Source organism: Phoxinus phoxinus (genome assembly GCF_949152265.1).
Source record: "Phoxinus phoxinus genome assembly, chromosome: 25".
NCBI lineage: Eukaryota > Metazoa > Chordata > Actinopteri > Cypriniformes > Leuciscidae > Phoxinus > Phoxinus phoxinus.
In genome coordinates, this window is record NC_136900.1 from 15,022,862 (window position 1) to 15,030,265 (window position 7,404).

A 7,404-nucleotide genomic window follows, 5' to 3' on the forward strand; every position below is an offset into this window, starting at 1 on the left:
ATGTGAAGGCCACATCAGAACACATAGGCTACTACAAATTTGTCCTCTGGATAGTAGTGAAACACACACACACACACACACACCTGGAGCAGTGAACATCCATTTTTGCTGTGGCGCCCAGGGAGCGATTGGGGGTTAGGTGCCTTGCTCAAGTAATTTCCTGCCGGTATTGAGAATCGAGCCTGCAACCTTCGGATTATGTCAGTGTAAATATGTCAGTGCTATTATTTTTGTCTCAAGATGCACACCAGTAATGTTGGTGGTATGTTTAAAAAAAGCTACTTAAATGCCAGAATTGAACTAAGGCCTAATCCTGGCCCTGTCTGTGAAACCAGGCCAATGAGTTTTAGTTAGCACTAGGTCTCACCTCATTTTCTTTGCTGAACTCCTTGTTCACACACACAACACCCACTCTTTGCTATTTCTGCTGTGAAAAAAAGACCATAGGTTTTTCTGGGCTCCCACGAGGGGTCGGAGAAATTCTGTAGATGTCTAATGCCGCATTTCTGAAACAACAGCGAAGAAAAAGAATGGCTCCCCTGGCCATTCAAATGCATTTTTCCACTTAACAAACAACAAATTATCTTAAAATAAAACCTAGCCGACTTTTACCCAAGTGCTCCACAGGCTCAAGAAAAACACAGCGGTCCAAGTGACCCTGAAAATATTTTGTTTTTCCAAAGCTCGCTATTGCATCAAAGAGAGATCTGACTTCAAGGTAGATCCTCTGCCGACTTCATTTGTACAGCAGACTAATTGATAGCCCCAGATGATTTCCACTCGTTTGATGAATCTCTCTTGTGGTCCTCGGAGAGCATTTAAAGGAAATGAGAAATGTTACTGCTCACCCATGACAAAGGACACCAAAGTTTGAGTGTGCTTGTGGAGTCTTGAGCTAACAGATTCCACTTGAAGCGGCGATTTATTGTAAACATGAGAAGACTTGTGATTAAAGTCATAAGTAATGAAACGGACAGGTCCGAAGACCATGGACGACCAATGTAACGGATGTCAACGCTGACAGAGAACACACTATCTTTGTCAAATAAATAAAAGCTCAGTTAGCCACAGATGTGAGGTGAAATGAATCATCGTCGTCCTTATCAGCCGAAGGCTTCGGCGAAATGCAATGTTACATCTCTGGACGTGAATTTTCCCTTGTCTGCTTCAAAACAATGCCCCACTGTTCATGCCGTTTTTCTCTCTTTCTCACACTCACAAATATGCACAGGTTCTAAAAGATCGCTCATTGTGTCCGATGTTAGAAATTCCTTTTGATACACAGAGTGTGTCCTAAACAGACAGGGAGGATAGTAAAGTCACTGATATTGAGGGTGAAAATGAAGTGCGTTTTTGTCTGGTGGCAAAAAAAAAGGCCTCCGTCACTCCCATGGCCTTTATCTGCTGATACCATTCACAACAGTGCAGTCAGCTGAACCAAAATTATTTTTCATTTGTCATATTTTTCATAAAAATGTTATAGTTCATGCACATTTGCTGGACCAATATTCAGCTTCAGGAGTGCAATATATGATTCTATTGTTGTATGATTTTAATTCCTGATTTGAAATGTTACGAAACATAATTTCGACAAACAGTTAAAGACATTTCAGACTTTTTCACATTCAATTGGATAGGAGCTAACTGGAATTAGCGTTAAAATGGCCGCCAAGTGAAGTGGCCTGTTTTAAAAGAACGTTTTTTTAATTGAGCGACAAATCCAAATAATTTTCTGTGCTAATGGACATACATAGAAAAGTGGCCTTGAACTGAAGTTAGACACTATGTTTGACACCAATTACAGCTCAATGTGGTTCCTTTCAGTCGAAATTTCCAGCGATTCCGCATATTGCGATTGTAAATCCTAAAACATCTAGTTTTTTTTTATGTTTTATCATATATTTGGTTATATGAACAGTAAGGGAACATTCCGTTTAGACGAACATCCAAGAATAAAAAATAATAATAAAACGTTCCACGAACGATGTATAAAAAATATTTTTGTGCAAATATATTGAGAACATTATTGAAGACCAGGTAATTTTGGAAGAACATTTGTCCATAACTTTGAGAGCACCTTGCCAGAGCGTTCTGAGAATGTTTCCTGTTAGCTGGGTTGTTGGTGCTACACAAGGCCTGAGGCATTGCTATTAAAATATCCTGCAGGTTGTTGTGGATTTGTGGTGAACTGCCGATAAGGCAATGGCTGAGAATCGTCTGAGATCCGCTGAGGTATTTAAAACACTGCCTTGCCTTTAAAACCCCAAACGCAGAGAAATTCAGCATTTAAACAGATACGGGAAAGCGTCCAACCTAAACCTAAACACAGAAAGGGTATCAGACAGAGTGGTACCGCCAGCTGCAAGGCCATTAATTAATTCATTTTGGTATGCTCACGCTGGAACAACCTTGAACATGTGGAAAGAGAAAAGAAAAACATCAACATTTGATTTAATTAGAACTCTGAGGGGTTTTAACAAATGCACGAACCCCTCTGACTTACACATCGTCCTGTCAAAGCATCGTTATATATTGCTCTTATACATTATGTGCTATACATACTATTGTTCTAAACGCAGGGTGATAGTTTAGGATGGGAGACATCGTGAAGACTTTCGCTCTACAAATAGCACACAATGGAACACTTATGGAAAAAGGGCTCCTTGTTTAATAAAAGCTGAGAGGTCTATATCCTAAGCACACACTATCAATCTCTGGAGATGAAATTTTTCAGTCTCCACTTAAGTTTATGGGGAGAGAAAACTTTACAGAGGCTGGCGGGGCTCCAGGAGAGAGGAGAATTATGTCGAGACGTTTCTTCAAAGATAGTATCTCTATGTTTGAGCGCCACGGCATCAGTTTAGTAGGAATCGAATACCACGTCTACAAATCACGATGAAGTGCTTATCTTGAGCCAGATCATGAGCGCTGAACTGAGCAACAAGTCGACGTTGTTGCAGAAAAGGGATCAGATCTGGGAATAATAAATGCTGAGGACGGATTGGTTTGATAAAAAGTCAAAAGCGCACCAGCACAAGGACACAAGGTTGTTGTGGGTGTAGATACAGGATCTTGTTTAGCTTGCGGTCACCGTTGTGATGTTTTTGGACCCATGACTCAGCTAGATAGTAATATTGTTCCGTAGTTTGTTTGTGTACTGGTTGTTTTCGGTGGTGATGCATGCTGTTGACTACGTGCTACTGTCTAAGCGTTATTAGAGGAGACATTCTGTTCTGTATCTTCAAGTCCACAACACGTAAGCTGAACCAGTTTTATGGTTCAGCAATTAAAAATGCTAGTTTGGCATGAAGACGCTAGCAAATCCTTTCATGCCAGATCATTTGGCAACAAACTTACAAGAGTACAGTTACTTGAAGAGAGATGTCTCTGACTGCGTACGGGTTCATGGGCTGGTCAGGATAAGGGGCTTTCCGCAGGGAAGACTGTTTTCAATGTTATCATTTTGCTGAAGACTTTCACTCCAATTAGCAATAAAAACATCAACATTTTTAAGAACAGATAATGTGTTAGATCACGCTTAGTCCTTCAAATATTTTGTGATGACTGTTGTTAATAATTTAAATAATTAAAATCATCTAAAATTATTTGCTAATTAAATTAGTTGTTTTTCATGACATTGCTTTTTTGTGGCAGTCATAATACAAATAAATTTTTTATCCCACAATTGTAACTCTCGAAGGGCAATTGCAACTTAGTATCTGCCGATTTCAATTTGCTTTTTTCATAACTGAGATTTCTAATCTCGCAATTGCAACTTTTTATCTCAAAATTGTGTTTTTTGATCTCACAATTGTGACTTCACTTGTATCAATTGCGACTTTCTCATAACTCACAGTTTGACATATCTTGCTGTTATTACTTTATTTCAGAACTGCGACTTTTCTCAGAATTGCAACTTTTTAACACAATTTATTTCCAGTCTTTTTCATTGGCATTTTGCCAGGACAACATAGATTATATATACACTGAAATTATCAGCAAACATCAAACAATATCTTGTTGTGACTATCTCAAAATTGCGAATTTTCTCAGAATTGCGGCTTTATAACTCAAAATTTGACATCTTGCGGTTGTGATTACCTATATCTCTCAGTTGCGACTTTTCTCAGAATTGTGACTTTTTAACACAATTTGACAAAATATCTGGCAGTTGTGACTCACAATTGTGGCTTTATATCTTGCAATTATGATTTCTCATGAATGCCATTTCTAATCTCGCAGTTGACACTTTTTATCTCAAAATTGTGTCTTTAGATCTCACAATTGTGACCACTTGTATCAATTGCGACTTTCTCATAATTGCTACTTTAAATCTCGCAATTGTGACTTCTTTTTTCAGAATTGCGACTTCACAACTAAAAAATTGACATTATATCTTGCAGTTATTACTCTCACAGTTGCGACTTTTCTCAGAATAGCGACGTTTAACGTACAATTTGACAATATATCTTGCAGTTGTGACTATCTCACAATTGTGGTTTTATATCTTGCAATTATGGCTTTATCTCAGTTGTAGCTTTATATTGCACAATGTGACTTTATTTCTTATCTTACAATTAATCTCACAATTCCCTTTTTTTTTTTAAACTCTGAGATAGAAACTTCCATAAGAAACCCCTCACATCTTACCAACTTATCCATTTTTTCTTAGCCGGTCAGCAGGGTGAGCAAGTCAGTGAAAGCACACTATATAAACACTCCTCGGGGACCAGAAAGTGATCCATCATTGTGCACTGCCATTGTAATGCTTCTAAGACTGATTAAGTCAAAGCCAGCTAAATCATCTGAATTCCTGCTGTGCTGTGGCCCTTGCTTTCTAGATTAAGATGAAAAGGCCTGCCCATTCCTTATTTGATAATTAATGATGCAACCGTAACGCGCTTTTGACAGTTGCGTAAGAGCTCATTAGCCATTACCTTCAAAAATACACATTTGGATGAACACACTCTTTATTAAAAGTCTACAGCCTGAATGAAGCATCAACTGTTTACATTTAGTTAAAGAGCATGTGAAAGGTGAACGTCCTCACTGCAGTCCAGAAACATTCTGGGTTCGAGGAAGTCGTAAAATATATTTGTAAATGTAATAAGGGTGATAGCCGAAAAAAGAAAGTCCACTCGTGGTTTCCGATTTTGTTTAGGAATGACCTAAAATTAGAGCCAGTGGCACCAATAAGGCAGAATGGAGCTGATCTGAATCTAATGACCTCTGAACTCATTTTTCCAGTAATCTGACAGGTCGTAAGGTTGCACCAGTGGTCATTAATCTAGCAGTAGGGGATAAATACACATCTCTATTTCCCGCTGAAAATCTGACAGATTGATTCACAGATTATATTGTGCTAAAATCACAGAGTTAAAATACATTGATGCAAAAATCAAAAATGTTTTGTCTTTGAGGGGGAGCTTGGTTATTAGAAAAGTAAACAAGATATCCAATATGTGGAATGCCAAATGCCAAAAAAGATTTCTTTGGGAACAACTTATTATTTGACAAAGGAGCTGCCACGCAAACATAAACACTGTGAAGAGTTTTGCACTGAGATCAGCCAAATCTGAGGTCCATGTAAAAATGTGAAAACATATTGTTAGCATGATGTCTAATAAATTAATAGGCAAGTGACAATATCTCTTAGGGTCCTTTCCTAGATTATAACCTACCACCGAAAGTTGAGAACTATTGGAACACATTTTAACACAGAATTTTATGTACTGCACCATATGGATAGTTTAATTATAAAAATGCCGTATAAAGATTATATAGAACTCAAAAAACAGCTATGAAAAATGAAAGGCTGTTTTATAAAACAGTATAGGATATGACATTCATGTCTTATGCAGTATGTGACAGAGAGAGAGAGAGGGAGAGAGAGAGAGAGAGAGAGCAATTGAGAAGCTTAGCTCATCACTGAGGAGCAGTTAAGGGTCGCTGACTGAACGTAATGGTGCACATCATTGAACCCTCACTGAGGGGGAGGTATCCATATCTATTTTCTCTCTTGGTTACAGAAATACTCTGCAACTTAAAATATCAAAAGCAAAATGAGTCTGGAAAAAAAAAAGCTTGAAGCTTTAGGCCATTAATTAATTAATGTTGAGAAATAAATGCTCTTTAAGCTTGAGCACCAAATTAACATATTAGAATGATTTCTCAAGGATCGTGTGATACTGAAGACTGGAGTATTGATTCTGAAAATCAGCAGTTATTTTAAATTGTAATATGCACAATATTACTGAATTTTTAATCAAATAAATGCAACCATCGTGCACACTTCTTTTAAAAATATGGAAAAAAGAAAATCTTACCAATTAAACTTATTTGCCTTTTTTAAAGTTAGGATATCAAATAAGACTACCTAAAAGAATATTAAGTCTTTGTCAAAATGCTGTATGTGCACATACATATTTAGAATGTTTATTGTGATTATAAAATCTTTTTTTTTTTTTTTTTTTACCCACTACACCTAGCTTGATTGTGAAAAAACCCCTGATAAACTTAACCACATAACTTTTATGAGTTTTCTGAGTGTAGTACTTCAACCAAGACCCTTGCAATACCCTTTAAAAGTTAGTAACTAAATACATTTGTGGCTTAATGGATCTCAGTGTGTCATTCACTAGTTCTGATTTAGCACAAGGGGAGGCCGTGTCGAGGAGGAGGCCGGACTGGGAGTAGAGACTGGGGGCATGCAAGTTTTACAAGATTCCCTGGAGTGAAGAAGCGCTCTCCATCATCTGGCTGTGACATCCCACTGAGTAAGACTTATGGGCTGACACCTCAATAGGGACACGGCTAATGCAGGACGGCATGTGGGTTAAGATAGGGCTCCTGATGCCCCCACCCACCCACCACAGCCGAAATGGCTCATCCTTTAAGAGGTGCACGTTGCCGGCTGAACAGATATATAGATGGGGATAAAATACTCAACGTATGGGGAGTACCGTGTACCCATGTGATCGCTTCTTGTCTCTTCAGAATTAAAAACGTATGGGCCTGCCATGGTGGTCCTTGAGGGGTATAATTCAATCAAAACAGCCATCCGCTGAGCATTCCTATTTCTCACTGGATTCATAGTAGGACGAGAAGATTAACAACTGGTTGAAAGAGAGAGGAGCAGTCAGAACTTTGGGTTTGGGCTAATTTAAGGCCATATAAATGATGTGGATGGTGAACTTTAAACTCTGCTGACCTTTGACAGTAGTGGGAAGGCGGAGATTATCTTCTCGTCTCTCAATGTGAGGTAAGATGAGAAGGCCAGAGTGTCGGTGATTCACAGCTGTAGAGGGAGAACAAGACTGCACTGCTTCTTTTTTTTTTCCTTTCAAAAAGGAGGGTCTTGGCCTTGCAAAAAGTTAATGTAAATATTAATATGTGTGCCTGGTT